The following is a 16,824-nucleotide window of genomic DNA, read 5'->3' as shown; positions in this document are numbered from 1 at the left end:
TCTGAATGGAGCATCATAGGTATTTTCTATGATGGTCTCTCTGAACTGTCCAAGATGTCTTTGGATAGCTCTTCTGGAGGATCTCTTCATTTGAAAAAGACGCCTACTGAAGCTCAAGAACTGATTGAAATGGTTGCAAATAACCAATTCATGTACACTTCTGAAAGGAATCCTGTGAACAATGGGACTAGTCAGAAGAAAGGAGTTCTTGAGATTGACACTCTGAATACCATTTTGGCTCAGAATAAAATATTGACTCAACAAGTCAATATGATTTCTCAAAGTCTGTCTGGAATGCAAAATGCACCAAGCAGTACTAAGGAAGCTTCATCTGAAGAAGAAGCTTATGATCCTGAGAACCCTTCAATAGAAGAGGTGAATTACATGGGAGAACCCTATGGAAACACCTACAATCCTTCATGGAGGAATCATCCAGATCTTTCATGGAAGGATCAACAGAGACCTCAACAAGGTTTCAACAATAATAATGGTGGAAGGAACAGGTTTAGCAATAGCAAGCCTTTTCCATCATCTTCTCAGCAACAGACAGAGAGTTCCAAGCAGAATAATTCTGACTTGGCAACCATGGTCTCTGATCTAATCAAAACCACTCAAAGTTTCATGACTGAAACTAGATCTTCCATTAGAAATCTGGAAGGACAAGTGGATCAGCTGAGCAAGAAAATTACTAAACTTCCTCCAAGCACTCTCCCAAGCAATACTGAAGAAAATCCAAAAGGAGAGTGCAAGGCCATCAATATGGCCGAATTCTGGGAGGAAGAAGAGGCAGTGAACGCCACTGAGGAAGACCTCACTGGACGTCCACTGACCTCCAATGAGTTCCCCAATGAGGAACCTTGGGAATCTGAGGCTCAAACTGAGACCATAGAGATTCCATTGGACTTACTTCTGCCATTCATGAGCTCTGATGAGTATTCTTCCTCTGAAGAGGATGAGTATGTCACTGAGGAGCAAGCTGCCAAATACCTTGGAGCAATCATGAAGCTAAATGACAAGTTATTTGGAAATGAGACTTGGGAGGATGAACCCCCTTTGCTCACCAAAGAACTGGATGACTTGTCTAAACAGAAACTGCCTCAAAAGAGGCAGGATCCTGGGAAGTTTTCCATACCTTGTACCATAGGCACCATGACCTTCAAAAAGGCCTTGTGTGACTTTGGGTCAAGTGTAAACCTCATGCCCCTCTCTGTAATGGAGAAGCTAGGGATCTTTGAGGTACAAGCTGCAAGAATCTCACTAGAGATGGCAGACAACTCAAGAAAACAAGCTTATGGACTTGTAGAGGATGTTTTGGTGAAGATTGAAGACCATTACATCCCTACTGATTTCATAGTCCTAAAGACTGGGAAGTGCATGGATGAATCCATCATCCTTGGCAGACCCTTCCTAGCCACAGCAAAGGCTGTGATTGATGTTGATAGAGGAGAGTTGATCATTCAAGTGAATGAAGAATCCTTGGTGTTTAAGGCCCAAGGATATCCCTCTGTCTTCATGGAGAAGAAGCATGAAGAGCTTCTCTCAAAACAGAGCCAAACTGAGCCCCCACAGTCAAACTCTAAGTTTGGTGTTGGGAGGCCACAACCAAACTCTAAGTTTGGTGTTGAACCCCCACATTCAAACTCTAAGTTTGGTGTTGGGAGGTTCCAACACGGTTCTGAGCATTTCTGAGGCTCCATGAGAGTCCTCTGTCAAGCTAGTGACACTAAAGAAGCGCTTGTTGGGAGGCAACCCAATGTTTTATAATTAATTATTTTCTTTTGTTATTTTATCTTTTTTTTGTAGGTTGATGATCATAAGAAGTCACAAAAATAATGAAAAAAGCAAAAACAGAATGAAAAACAGGAAGAAAAACAGCACACCCTGGAGGAAGATGCTGCTGGCGTTCAAACGCCAGTAAGCCTAGCAGTTGGGCGTTTAACGCCCAGTCTGGCACCATTCTGGGCGTTTAACGCCAGAAAGGGGCACCAGACTGGCGTTAAACGCCAGGAAAGGGCAAGAACCTGGCGTTAAACGCCAGGAATGGGCACCAGCCCGGCGTTTAACGCCAGAAATGGCTCAAAACGTGGATTTTGATGCCATTTGGTGCAGGGATGCCTTTTCCTTGACACTACAGGATCTGTGGACCCCACAGGACCCTACCATCACTCTCTCTCTTCTTCCCCATTCACCAATCACCTCAACACCTCTTCCCCAGAAACCCCTCACCTATCAAATCCTACCCTTCTCTTCACCACTCATATCCATCCTTCATAAATCCCCACCAACCTCACCCTTCAAATTCAAACCACTTTCCAACCTAAACACCACTTTTCCCCCTCTTTGGCCGAACACACCACCATCTCCCTCTTCCTCATTTCTTCTTCTTCTACTCTCTTCTTTCTTCTTTTGCCCGAGGACGAGCAAACATTTTAAGTTTGGTGTGGTAAAAGCGTTGCTTTTTCGTTTTTCCATAACCATTATGGCATCCAAGGCCGGAGAAACCTCTAGAAAGAGGAAAGGGAAGGCAAAGGCTTCCACCTCCGAGTCATGGGAGATGGATAGATTCCTCAAGGGATGAATTTTCCTCCACAAAACTATTGGGAGCAACTAAACACCTCCCTAGGAGAGTTAAGTTCCTACATGGGACAACTAAGGGTGGAGCATCAAGAACACTCCATCATCCTTCATGAGATTAGAGAAGATCAAAGAATTATGAGGGAGGAGCAACAAAGACAAGGAAGAGACATTGAGGAGCTCAAGCACTCCATAGGATCTTCAAGAGCAAGAAAGAGCCGCCATCACTAAGGTGGACCCGTTCCTTGATTTCCTTGTTCTTTATTCTTCTGTTTTTCGAAAATTTATGCTTATGTTTATCTATGTTTGTGTCTTATGATCATTAGTGTCTTAGTGTCTATGCCTTAAAGCTATGAATATGAATCCATCACCTTTCTTAAATGAAAACTGTTTTTATTACAAAAGAACAAGAAGTACAGGATTTCAAATTCATCTTTAAAACTAGCTTAATTAGATTGATGTGGTGACAATACTTTTTGTTTTCTGAATGTATGCTTAAACAGTGCATATGTCTTTTGAATTTGTGGTTCATGAATGTTAAAATTGTTGGCTCTTGAAAGAATGATGAAAAAGGAGACATGTTACTGAGGATCTGAAAAATCATAAAAATGATTCTTGAAGCAAGAAAAAGCAGTGAATACAAAAAAAAAAAAAAGAGAGAAGGAGAAAAACGAAAAAAAAGGGGAGAAAAAGAAAAGAAAGAAATAAAGTTGTGATCCAAGGCAATAAGAGTGTGCTTAAGAACCCTGGACACCTCCAATTGGGGACTTTAGCAAAGCTGAGTCACAATCTGAAAAGGTTCACCCAATTATGTGTCTGTGGCATGTATGTATCCGGTGGTAATACTGGAAGACAGAGTGCTTTGGGCCACGGCCAAGACTCATAAAGTAGCTATGTTCACGAATCAGCATACTTAACTAGGAGAATCAATAACACTATCTGGATTCTGAGTTCCTAAAGAAGCCAATCATTCTGAATTTCAAAGGATAAAGTGAGATGCCAAATCTGTTCGGAGGCAAAAAGCTACTAGTCCCGCTCATCTAATTTGGAGCTTAGTTTCATTGATAATTTGGAGTCTATAGTATATTCTCTTCTTTTTATCTTATTTGATTTTCAGTTGCTTGGGGACAAGCAACAATTTAAGTTTGGTGTTGTGATGAGCGGATAATTTGTATACTTTTTGGCATTGTTTTTAGTATGTTTTTGATATGATATAGTTAGTTTTTGGTATATTTTTATTAGTTTTTAGTTAAAATTCACTTTTCTGGACTTTACTATGAGTTTGTGTGTTTTTCTGTGATTTCAGGTATTTTCTGGCTGAAATTGAGGGACCTGAGCAAAAATCTGATTCTGAGACCAAAAAGGACTGCAGATGCTGTTGGATTCTGACCTCCCTGCACTCGAAGTGGATTTTCTGGAGCTACAGAAGCTCAATTGGCGCGCTCTCAACGGCGTTGGAAAGTAGACATCCTGGGCTTTCCAGCAATATATGATAGTCCATACTTTGCCCAAGATTTGATGGCCCAAACCGGCGTTCAAAGTCACCTCAGGAAATTCCAGCGTTAAACGCTGGAACTGGCACCCAAATGGGAGTTAAACGCCCAAACTGGCACTAAAGCTGGCGTTTAACTCCAAGAGGAGTCTCTGCACGAAATTTGCTTCATTGCTCAGCCCAAGCACACACCAAGTGGGCCCGGAAGTGGATTTTTATGTCATTTACTCATTTCTGTACACCTTAGGTTACTAGTTTTCTATAAATAGGACCTTTGACTATTGTATTAGAAATCTTTGGATCTTTAGGTCTTTGGATCTTTATATCTTTTGATCACTTTAGATCTTAGATCATTGGGGGGCTGGCCATTCGGCCATGCCTAGACCTTATGCTTATGTATTTTCAACGGTGGAGTTTCTACACACCATAGATTAAGGTGTGGAGCTCTGCTGTACCTCGAGTATTAATGCAATTACTATTGTTCTTCCATTCAATTCCGCTTGTTCTTGTTCTAAGATATCACTTGTTCTTCAACTTGATGAATGTGATGATCCGTGACACTCATCATCATTCTCACCCATGAACAAAGTGACTGACAACCACTCTTGTTCTACAAGCATAAGAGGCTCTAGTGAATATCTCTTGGATTCTTTAACCGGAATCTTCGTGGTATAGGCAGGACCTGATGGCGGCATTCAAGAGAATCCGGAAGGTCTAAACCTTGTCTGTGGTATTTTGAGTAGGATTCAATGACTGAATGACTGTGACGTGCTTCAAACCTGTAACTTACTGGGCGTTAGTGACAGACGCAAAAGAATCACTGGATTCTATTCCAGTAGGGGAGGGAACCACACCGGTGATTGGCAGCACTGTGACAGAGTGTGTGCATTAGCTTTCACTGCGAGGATGGGAGGTAGCTGCTGACAACAGTGAGACCCTACACGAGCTTGCCATGGAAAGGAGTAAGAAGGATTGGATGAAGACAGTAGGAAAGCAGAGAGACGGAAGGGAAGGCATCTTCATACGCTTATCTGAAGTTCCTACCAATGAATTACATAAGTATCACTATCTTTATCTTTTATGTTATTTTCGTTCATCACCATATACATTTGAGTTTGCCTGACTAAGATTTACAAGATGACCATAGCTTGCTTCAATACTAACAATCTCCGTGGGATCGACCCTTACTCGCGTAAGGTTTATTACTTGGACGACCCAGTGCACTTGCTGGTTAGTTGTGCGAAGTTGTGTAATGCCATGGTATTGAGCCACCAAGTTCTTGGAGCCATTACCGGGGATTATGAGAGTTGTGAAAAAGTATAGTTCACAATTTCGCGCACCAGGAGGTAAGGTGGGAATATAGTAAGTGGGGATCCTGTGGGGTCCACAGATCCTGAGGTGTCAAGGAATTCCATCCCTGCACCAAATAGGCATGTAAAATGCCTTTGCACACCATTCTGGCGTTTAAACGCCGAGTGGTGCACATTCTGGGCGTTCAACGCCCACATGTAACATGTTTCTAGCGTTGAACGCCAGTTTCATGCTTGTTACTGGCGTTCAGCGCCAGCTTTCCTCTAGGCACATTCCTGGCGTTCAGCACCAGATGCTCTGTTCTGGCGTTGAACGCCAGCCAGATGCTCCTTACTGGCGTTGAACGCCAGTATGTGCTTCCTCCAGGGTGTGATTTTTTCTTCTGCTGTTTTTGATCCTGTTTTTAATTTTTATATTTTTTTTCGTGACTCCTCATGATCATGTACCTAATAAAACACAAAATAACAATAAAATAAAAATTAGATAAATAAAATTGGGTTGCCTCCCAACAAGCGCTTCTTTAATGTCAATAGCTTGACAGTGGCTCTCATGGAGCCACAAAGGTGATCAGGTCAATGTTGTATAGTCCCAACACCAAACTTAGAGTTTGGATGTGGGGTCTTAACACCAAACTTAGAGTTTGGTTGTGGCCTCACAACACCAAACTTATAGTTTGACTGTGGGGGCTTTTCTTGACTCTGAACTGAGAGAAGCTCTTCATGCTTACTCTCTTTTGTCACAGAGGGATGGCCATGTGCCTTAAACACAAGGTAGTCCCCATTCAATTGAAGGACTAGTTCACCTCTATTGACATCTATCACAGCTTCTGCTGTGGCTAGGAAAGGTCTTCCAAGGATAATGCATTCATCCTCTTCCTTCCTAGTGTCTAAGATTATGAAATCAGCAGGGATGTAAAGGCCTTTAACCTTTACTAACACGTCCTCCACTATTCCATAACCTTGTCTCAATGACTTGTCTGCCAATTGTAATGAGAACAAGGTAGGTTGTACCTCAATGATTCCCAGCTTCTCCATTACAGAGAGTGGCATAAGATTTATCCCTGACCCCAGATCACATAGAGCCTTTTCAAATGTCATGGTGCCTATGGTACAAGGTATTAAGAACTTGCCAGGATCTTGTCTCTTTTGAGGTAAAATTTTCTGAATCCAAGTATCTAGTTCACTAATAAGCAAGGGAGGTTCACTTTTCCAAGTCTCATTACCAAACAACTTGGCATTCAGCTTCATGATAGCTCCTAAATATTGAGCAACTTGCTCTCTAGTCACATCTTCATCCTCTTCAGAGGAAGAATAGTCTTCAGAGCTCATGAATGGCAGAAGGAGATTTAATGGAATCTCTATGGTCTCTGTATGAGCCTCAGATTCCTTTGGATCCTTAAATATAAACTCCTTCTTGCTTGAAGGACGTCCCAGGAGGTCTTCCTCACTAGGATTTTCGTCCTCCTCCTCCCTTGTGCATTCGGCCATATTGATTATATCAATGGCCTTGCACTCTCCTTTTGGATTCTCTTCTGTATTACTTGGGAGAATACTGGGAGGAGTTTCAATGACTTTCTTACTTAGCTGGCCCACTTGTGCCTCCAGATTTCTGATGGAGGATCTTATTTCACTCATGAAACTGAAAGTGGCCTTTAACAGATCAGAGACTAGATTGGCTAAATTAGAAGTGTTTTGTTCAGAATTCTCTGTCTGTTGCTAAGAAGATGATGGATAAGGCTTGCTATTGCTTAGCCTATTGTGTCCACCATTGTTAAAGCCTTGTTGAGGCTTTTGTTGATCCTTCCATGAGAAATTTGGATGATTTCTCCATGATGAGTTATAGGTGTTTCCATAAGGTTCACCCATGTAATTAACCTCTGCCATTACAGGGTTCTCAGGATCATAAGCTTCTTCAGAAGCTGCCTCTTTAGTACTGTTGGATGCATTTTGCCATCCATTCAGACTTTGAGAGATCATGTTGACTTGCTGAGTCAACACTTTGTTCTGAGCCAATATGGCATTCAGAGCATCAATTTCAAGAACTCCCTTCCTCTGAGGCGTCCCATTATTCACGGAATTCCTCTCAGAAGTGTACATGAATTGGTTATTTGCAACCATGTCAATGAGTTCTTGAGCCTCTTCAGGCGTTTTCTTTAGGTGAATAGATCTACCTGCAGAATGGTCCAATAACATTTTCGAAAATTCAGATAGACCATAATAGAATATATCTAATATGGTCTATTCTGAAAACATGTCAGATGGACACCTTTTGGTCAGCTGCTTGTTGATAGCCATAAACTTGATAGCTACGATTTTAGAAAATTGCACAATCGGCAAAAATTCCTCCCGGCAAGTGCACCGGTTATCGTCAAGTAAAAACTCACAATAGAGTGAGGTCGAATCCCACAAGGATTGGTTGAGTGAGCAATTCGGATTAGGAGTGTGTTCTAGTTGAGCGGAATCAAGATTTAGATGAGAATTGCGGAATCGTAAATTGCATGAATTAAAGAGCGAGAAGCTAAATTGCTGAAATTAAAAGGGGATGGGGGTGATTGCATGAATTTAATTGCAGAATGTAAAGAGAAAGTGTAGATCAGAAATGGGGAATTCATTGGGTTTCAGGAGATATTGAGATCTCCGAATCAACACATTTTTATCCCTTCCTCAACCAATGCATTCATTGAATTTTGCTTGGCAATCTTCTATGATTGGATCCCAATCCCTTGGCTCACCAATTCTCTCTAAAAACAAACAGATTCCCAATCCCTTGGTTTAACTGTTCATAAGAAGAGATGATGCTCGATCTCTGATTATACCACACAGTTTCATGAACCACAATTTGGTAGGATTACATGTCACAATATCCATCCAAACCCCAATCCAATTCACTGTGAGAAAGCTTCTCTAGCATGAATCCTCCATTCCTTTCCCAAGGTTCCGAAGGATTCCAATTATGGATAGTTTCTTTCCCAAGACAACTAACCAATGGAATTAGATCGAGAAGCTTTCTAACAAAATTCAAGAGAAAAGATTGAAGAAGAAGATAAAAACTATTATTGATTCATTGAATTACAATAGAGCTCCCTAACCCAATGAAAGGGGTTTAGTGAGTCATAGCTCTGAATTCAATTACAAAAAGTATGAAAACTAGCAAAAATGATTTAAAGTAAAAGTAAAAGTCCTTCTAACTTAAATTCTATCCTATTTATACACTTTCTAAATTGAGCTTCTGTTGTGTTTCTTGGGCTTTGAGGCCTTTCCCTGATTTCCTTTTGCTTTGGGTTTATGATCCACAATCCTGATGAGGCTGCTGATCCAATTCTGTAACATTCATTGAGCCAACTTAGTGATAATCAAGTAATGACACATGACTCAACAAATTGAAATTCCAGACTCATCAATTCTTCAGGCCCAATCCCATAAACCATGATATTCAATTGGGTTTCATACCAGAGTATGTTTAAGTCAATGTTTGTGCTCAAATACTAACTTAAACTGCAATATCCTTGGCCCAGAAACCCTTTCACTAAGTGGCGTTTAAGTTGCAGTTTAAGCTTAAACTGCAACTTAAACGTTGGACACTCCTGGAGGTGATATAATTCAAGCACGTTTAAGCTTCAGTTTAAGGTTAAACTGAAGCTTAAACGTGGAAATGGAAGAAGGCAATCCTGGAGGGTGGAATTGTCGAACACGTTTAAGCTTCAGTTTAAGGTTAAACTGAAGCTTAAACGTGGAAATGAGGAAAGCACCCTGGAGGATAAATTGGGTCGAACACGTTTAAGCTCCAGTTTAAGGTTAAACTGGAGCTTAAACGTGGAAATGAGAAAGCAACCCTGGAGGCAAATTCTGGTCGAACACGTTTAAGCTCCAGTTTAAGGTTAAACTGGAGCTTAAACGTGGGAATGCTCCCTGGTGCATTTCTCAATTCTGGCGTTTAACTTCCAGTTTAAGGTTAAACTGGAAGTTAAACGCCACTTTTAGCTTTCATGATTCTGGCGTTTAAGCTCCAGTTTAAGCTTAAACTGGAGCTTAAACGCCACTGCTAGCATTATATGGCTTGGCAGTTTAAGTTCCAGTTTAAGCTTAAACTGGAACTTAAACTCCACATGTGATATTCAAGCTTCCTTTATTGATTTTGTTGCTTCCTTGCCTAGCCTCTTCTTCCCTAAAATCATCCAAACAACTGCATCAAAGCCTTGCAAAATTTCATGAGAAATCTTCCATTCATAGCATTCAAGTAATATAACTAAAAACTCATGGAATTTGCATCAAAATCATATTGTTTGGATGGTTCATTGCTTTGTTATTCATTTAACCATTCTTGGTTACTTTAAGCTCAAGAAAGTGCATAAAACAACTAAAACTAACAGAAAAATGCTAGTGAAACTAGCCTAAGATGCCTTGGCATCACAACACCAAACTTAATACTTGCTTGTCCCTAAGCAAGTCCTGAGTTATTTGAGAAGAAAGTATGAAACAGAAAGCAATTACATTGGCTATATTAGCAAGCATTTGAAGTTCATCAGAAGGGTTTTATGCAGAAAGTTGCAGCATCACTTTTTCATTCTTATCAGGTAAGATTATCACTTTTTCATTGCATCCATCAAACACTGCTATGGCCTCTTGTTATTCTTATGTCCTTGGCACTTTTCCCTTCTTTGTTTTTCTTTTTCTTAGAGCTCCTTTGCTCCTTGTTTGCTCAGTGTCATGTGTTGCACAAGCCTTTGGCATTTTCTTTTTCTTATCAGTGCACTACACATATCCACTACAGGCATTTTAGTTCACATTTCTTCTTGAGACATTGGTGCCCAGCACCTCTTTGTGTGACTAAATGTTTTGTATTTAGGTTGCTCTTGATAATGGACTTTTGGTTGATAATCCCGGGTTAGTTAACCCAAGTTACCAAGTGTTGAAACACTCCTAAGAACCTATTCATCCAAGCATATCCTTAATACATAAACACCACAGGCATTTGTCTCAGAAGTTCAAACCATTGGTGCCTAGCTTATTTTCTCAATTTTTTTGCTTTTTGGTTGCCCTTTTTCAGTGGCTTTTTCTTCTTCTTTTTCTTTCTTTTTCATGGCCAAAGACATTATTTCATCAAGATCCATAGACAGTATTCAAACTTCTACACAAAAAATGATAATTCTACACTCAATTTCCAGTGAGCTGACTAAACAATCAAGCATGCATACCACCACTTAATTCTACTTGATTTGTCACTAATTGAGCCAAGTTACTTTTGTTCAAACTTTTCTTTTATTTTTGGAAACAGAACAAGCATGGCAAGCATTTGTTTAAGAAGGTGAAGTTATATCCAAACATCTAGGCATTCACTTTATTCAAAGCAGTAAACAGACAAACATACTAGAAATTTCACATAAAACTTAAATGACTTAAAATGAAAGAAAGCTCATAAAGACAATTCACAAACTATTATTTGATTATTAAGGAACAAGACCACCTCTCATTTGTTGCTTGGTTCTTCTTGATTCTTGGGGTCCTGCTTCTTCTTGCTTCTTGTCACTTTTTGACCACTTGTACTTCCTTTGTCTTTTCTTATGAGCTTTGTCCAGAATCCAGCCTTTTTCATTGTTTCTTCCACTCCTTTCTCAAGGATCACTGCCTTGTTCATTTCTCCTTCTTTCCTCCCTTTGAAATACTCATCAAAAGCTGGGAATGCTGGGTCCATCTTGTGTAGATGTTCCCCTATGTAGTTAAGCTTGATTTGAGAACTGATGTTGTAATCAGCTTGAACTGCATATCTTGCATTCTGCAAAGTTGTGGCTTCCTTGATTGCCAAGATGTTGACATCTTGGTGTTGGCATATGTGGCTGAGGGATTCCTGTAATTGTAAATTTTGTTTCCTTTGCAGATCTAGGAATCTTGATTCAAAGTTCCTTTGCATGTCCATCATTTTTAGGTGAAAGTCCTCTTGCCTCTCTTGAGACCTCATGTATTGTTGAGACATTCCTTCCATGATTTCCTGCATTCTGCTCATATCCATGGGGTCTCTGGGAACTTGTTGCCTTCTTTCTGGATTTCCTTGCTCTTCTTGCTCTTCTTCTCCTTCTTGCTCTGCTTCTTGCTCCTCTTCTGCTTGTTGCCCTTCTTCATTTCTTCTTTTTGTATGTCTTGGAGCAATTGGGCCAAGAGTCATTCTGTGAGCAGTTATGGCCATTCCAGGATGTAGCCAATTAGGTCTTGCATCTTCAAGTGGTACTTGGGCATCGATGCATAGTCTGATGATGGTGCTAGGGAAGTGGAGCCAGGAGTCAGGGTCACTTTTCTCACTAAACTCTTGTATCTGTTCAGCAATGAGTTTATGAACTTTGATCTCCCCTTCCATCATAATGCAATGTAGCAAGATGGCTCTTTTAGGGACTATTTCTGAAGAGTTTGCAGTGGGTAGGATGGATCTCCTAACTATTTCATACCACCCTTTAGCTTCAGGTGTTAGGTCTCCCCTTCTCAAGACTCTTGGAGCCCCTTTTGTTTTTCTCACCCATTCAGCTCTGATGGCACAAAGGTCTTCAGCAATAGTCGAATAGCCAGGTTCTCCTATCATCCTATCCTCATAACTTGCTTGGCTGAAACGTATGTTTTTCAGGCCAAGAGTTTTCATGATTGCCTTGGGGCTGAAGTCAACTTCCACCCCTCTCACATAGCTTTTGTATGTGGGTTCCACGGTTGGATCCTCCCTCACTGCATTTGCATAAAACTCCTTCACCAGGTTGATGTTGATTTTAGTGATTGGCTTAGTCAGGAGCTCCCACTTCCTCTTTTTGATCTTCTCCCAAACACTAGGGAACTCGTCCTTTTCAAGGTCAAAGGGAATCTCAGCTAGTATCCTTTTAGGTCTCATCCATTCGGCCTGAATCTCATGGAAAACTGATTTGTATTTCCATGCATCAAATTCCCTTTCCTCCTCCATTGGCTGCTTGTCTTTTCTTCTTTTGTGGCTAGATGAGGCTGCCATTGGTTCCTTAGTTTTGGCAAGTGACAAGCTAAGGTGACAAGGTGAAGTAAGAGAATGCTGTTAGAAGTGTGGTGAGGTTGTTTTCGGCAAGAGATAGTTATGCTATGATGAAAGAATATGTGCAAGAAGGAGATTTGGTGGTGTGGAACTCGTTCCCCAAATGATTCTTTATAGTGCATGCAAGTGAAAAATGGACGGCTAGGGTGATTTGTGAAGGATGGCTTGATGGTAAATATATGAATTAGGGAGAAGTACGAATTGCTTTTAACTTTCTTGGAGGTATTCTGGGTGCATTAAGTTGTACATGTAGCTATCTTTTCATGCAGAACTTCCTTTTCCCATGTGTTAGTTTCAAAGACTTGTGAACTCCCTTTTTGACTAAGACCGTACCTCCCCCCTTTGTCTTTTTCATCCATTCTTATCATTGCCTTTGTACCTGCACAAACAAACAAATTTGCTATCATTTTTTTCGGTCCATGTGAATAATGAATAGTACTTGCACATGTTTTTCATTCTTTTTGAATTGTAAATCAATGATTGACTTCATGAGCTTATAGCCGTGACCTTTGTATGTATGCACACTTATTAATGGACACCAAACTTAGTGTTTGGTAATGTCTCCTGATGACATGAAATCCATGTTGGTTGTCCTTAATGAATGTGCATAATTCTAATAAATCATAGTCACTTTGGCTCTTTGATCCTAAACAATTTTACTACCTAAAGTAATTGAAATCAAAGTATTAAAACATGCAAATGGTATACTTGTCATGAATTTCTAAATCCAGAGGAACTTCTTGCTTTTCATTAACTGTGTTCAAAGAGGAACACCAAACTTAATGTTTGGTTGTGCACCTTGAATGAAGGATTGAATACAATTTGAATAAGATTTGGGGGTGCCTTCAGGCACACCAAACTTAGAGACCAATTGTATTTTACATGTAATGTTTAGTGCACCTTATCAACAGTTGTCCTGAGGATTCAAGTTCATGCATAAGAAACCATGCTTTATTAGATGCAGAGTAAAACAATAAAGAGTAAGGATACTAAAACATGGGTTGCCTCCCATGAAGCGCTTCTTTAACGTCACTAGCTTGACGGTTGTCCCTTGTTAGGGTGGATTGTAGTGCTTGATGTCCTCTCCTCTCACCATGAAAACGTCCCCATTTGATTCCTTCATGATTTCCAAATGTTCCATAGAAAGAACTTTCCTGATTGTGAACACTTGAGGGAGCTGGGAAGGAATGGGTTTGAGGCCAGGTGGGATTGGCAAATAATGACTTGATATCACTTTATCTCCCGGAGAGAAACCTTCAGTGGGAATTTTCTTGTTTCTCCACCCTCTTGGCAATTTCTTTACAATTCTTCCCTCTCTCTTGAGGATTTCTTCATTGACCCTTATGCCAGGAGGATCCTTCTGATCTGATTCTATTGATTCTTGTGGCTTTAACTCTTGCAATTCTTGTTTCCCTTCCAAGGACTGTTTCAGAGTTTCAGCTGCTGGATTGCTTTCCTCCAAACACAGATGGCTACTATCATCCTTAGGCTTTTCAGATTCTGGTTCAGGCTCAGATGCAAGTTTGAAAACATGGAAAATGAGCTGTTCATCATGTACTCTCAAAATTAGCTTTCCTTGTTCTATATCTATGAGTGCTCTAGCAGTGGCTAGAAATGGCCTTCCCAGAATGATAGGGTGTAGGTAACTTTCCTCCATGTCCAAAATGACAAAGTCTGTGGGGAAGAAATAATTTCCCACTTTCACCAGCACATTCTCAACTACCCCTTCAGCTTGCTTTTGAGTTTTGTCAGCCAATTGTATGATTACATCAGTGGATCTCACCTCATTCAGTTGTAGCTTCTTCATAAGAGTCAGAGGCATCACATTTATGCTAGCTCCTAGATCACAGAATCCTTTGTCAATTTTTGTTTCCCCTATGATGCAGGGGATATGAAAACTTCCTGGGTCTGTTTTCTTAGAGACTATGTCCTTCTTGATGAGTGCACTGCATTCTTTGTTCATTATTACAGTTTGTCCTCCCTTCAAAACGCTTTTCTTGCTCAGCAATTCTTTCAAATACTTGATGTGTGTAGGCATCTGCTGGAGAATCTCAAGAAAGGGAATATTGATATGGAGAGACTTAAATGTCTCTAAAAACCTTGAATATGTTTTCCCTTTTTCACCTCCTCCTAACCTCTGAGGAAATGGTGCTTTTGGTTGGTATGTTTCCAGCATGCCTTTATTTTGCAGTTCCTTGGCTTGCTCAGTTTCACTTTCCTGCTTAGCTTCTTCCACACCTTCTTTCAAGATTTCTGGCTCCTGTTCTGAGGGTCTGATTCCTTCTTCTTCTGAGACTTCCTTCAATATGGTGATGGCCTTGCATTCTTCCCATCTCACTCCCTTTTGTTCCCCTTTAGGATTCTTTTCTGTGTCACTAGGGAATACTGCAGTTGACTTGGGGGCCTGTTGAGATAGCTCTCCTACTCGAGACTCCATCCTCTTGAGTTTTTCACCATGGTTCCTTAAGGTAGATCTCACATCCTCCCTAAAGCTTTTCAACTCACTTATGTCCTGACCCATGTTTGCTAGCATTCCTTCTATCCTGTTTAATTGATCTTGAAATTGTTGGTTCGGATTAGGTTGGGCAGGTTGATTATTTTGGCCATGATATGGTGGTTGGGAGTAAGTGTTTTCTGTGGCTTGGTATGATCTTTGGTTGGAGTTTTGGTATATGGAATTGTTATGTTGGTTGGGATTGTAAGGTTTGTGGTTTTGTGGTTGGGTTTGCTGGTTTCCCCACCCAAAGTTTGGGTGGTTTTTCCAACCTGGGTTGTAAGTGTTGGAATATGGATCATATGGTTGCCTTTGTTGATTTCCCACATAGTTGGCCTCTTCCCAATCACCTCCTTCAGTGTTTACTTCCTCTTGATCTTGTGTGTGTATTGCAGCCACTTGATTTGTTTTTAAGTTCCTGGTGAGCTCTGCTAGTTGCTTGGCAAACACCTTGTTTTGGGCTAGAATTGTATCAACATGGTTCAGCTCCATGACTCCCTTAGTGTTGTGTCTCTCTGAAGCATAGTAGTACTCATTCTCAGCCACTGTCTCAATCACTTCAATGGCTTCTTCCACAGTCTTTTTCCTGTTCAATGAACCTCCTGATGAATGGTCTACAGCCTTCCTTGATTCATAAGAAAGTCCATCATAGAAAATATGCAATTGCACCCAGTCATGGAACATGTCTGGTGGGCATTTCCTTGTCAAATCCTTGAATCTCTCCCATGCCTCGTAGAGAGTTTCACCCTCTTGTTGTCTAAAAGTCTGAACCTCAGATCGAAGCCTATTGACCTTTTGTGGGGGGTAGAAACGTGCCAGAAACTTGCTTTTCACCTCATCCCAAGTTGTTAGGCTCCCCCTTGGGAATGATTCTAGCCACTTAGCTGCCTTGTCCCTAAGTGAAAATGGGAACAAGAGCAGTTTATAGGCATCTTCCTGGACTCCATTGGACTTCACAGTGTCGCAAATTCTCAGGAATTTTGTGAGATGTTGGTTTGGATCTTCATTAGCACTCCCACCAAATGAACAATGATCCTCCACCAGTGATATTAGTTGTGGTTTGAGTTCAAAATTGTTGGCCTGAATGGGTGGTTTCTGAATGCTACTACCACAATTCCCAGAGGTTGGGTTTATGTATGAACCAAGAACCCTCCTCTCAGGAATGGCATTGTTTCCATCAGCTCTCTCATGGTTGTGAACTTCTCTATCCATGTTGAGATCTAGAGCTTCCTCAAAATTATCCTCAGATTCTCCTTCAGATTCTTCTTCTCCCAGTACTCTTTTCCCTCTTGCTTCCCTTCTAAGTTTATGAAGGGTCCTCTCTGGTTCGGTATATGGAGGAGTTGATATCTCTCCTCTCCTACCTGTCATACAAGAACACAGCACAGGCAACAAACAAGTGAAATACTCTTGGTTAATGGAAGAGTATGGTTAGAGTAGTTAAGGAATTAATTCAAATAGTTAGTGGGTCAGTGAGTTAGTTGCTTGAATTTAAAGGCATAAAGAAAGAAAGCAAGTAACAGAGTGCAGAAATTAAAATTCAACAAGTAACTTGAACTGAATTAACAAAACAAGAAAAATGCTCAATCTAGTTAACTTCCAATTTGAGAATTGTCAATCGAAAACCAATCCCCGGCAACGGCGCCATAAACTTGATAGCCATAAACTTGATAGCTACGATTTTAGGAAATTGCACAATCGGCAAAAATTCCTCCCGGCAAGTGCACCGGTTATCGTCAAGTAAAAACTCACAAAAGAGTGAGGTCGAATCCCACAAGGATTGGTTGAGTGAGCAATTCGGATTAGGAGTGTGTTCTAGTTGAGCGGAATCAAGATTTAGATGAGAATTGCGGAATCTTAAATTGCATGAATTAAAGAGCGAGAAGCTAAATTGCTGAAATTAAAAGGGGATGGGGGT

General features: G+C 40.7%; 1 non-coding gene across 1 annotated transcript; it reads left to right on the top strand.

The window, feature by feature from the left end:
• The first annotated feature begins 15,588 nt into the window (after positions 1 to 15,588).
• LOC112718460 (small nucleolar RNA R71) lies at positions 15,589 to 15,692 on the top strand. Its single transcript, XR_003160799.1, has one exon. It is a non-coding gene; the product is annotated as a small nucleolar RNA R71 (small nucleolar RNA).
• Positions 15,693 to 16,824: the final 1,132 nt, after the last annotated feature.

Source organism: Arachis hypogaea, chromosome 10, assembly GCF_003086295.3.
Source record: "Arachis hypogaea cultivar Tifrunner chromosome 10, arahy.Tifrunner.gnm2.J5K5, whole genome shotgun sequence".
Lineage (NCBI taxonomy): Eukaryota > Viridiplantae > Streptophyta > Magnoliopsida > Fabales > Fabaceae > Arachis > Arachis hypogaea.
The sequence above is the reverse complement of the archived record's forward strand: the minus strand, read 5'-3'. Positions and strand labels throughout refer to the sequence as shown.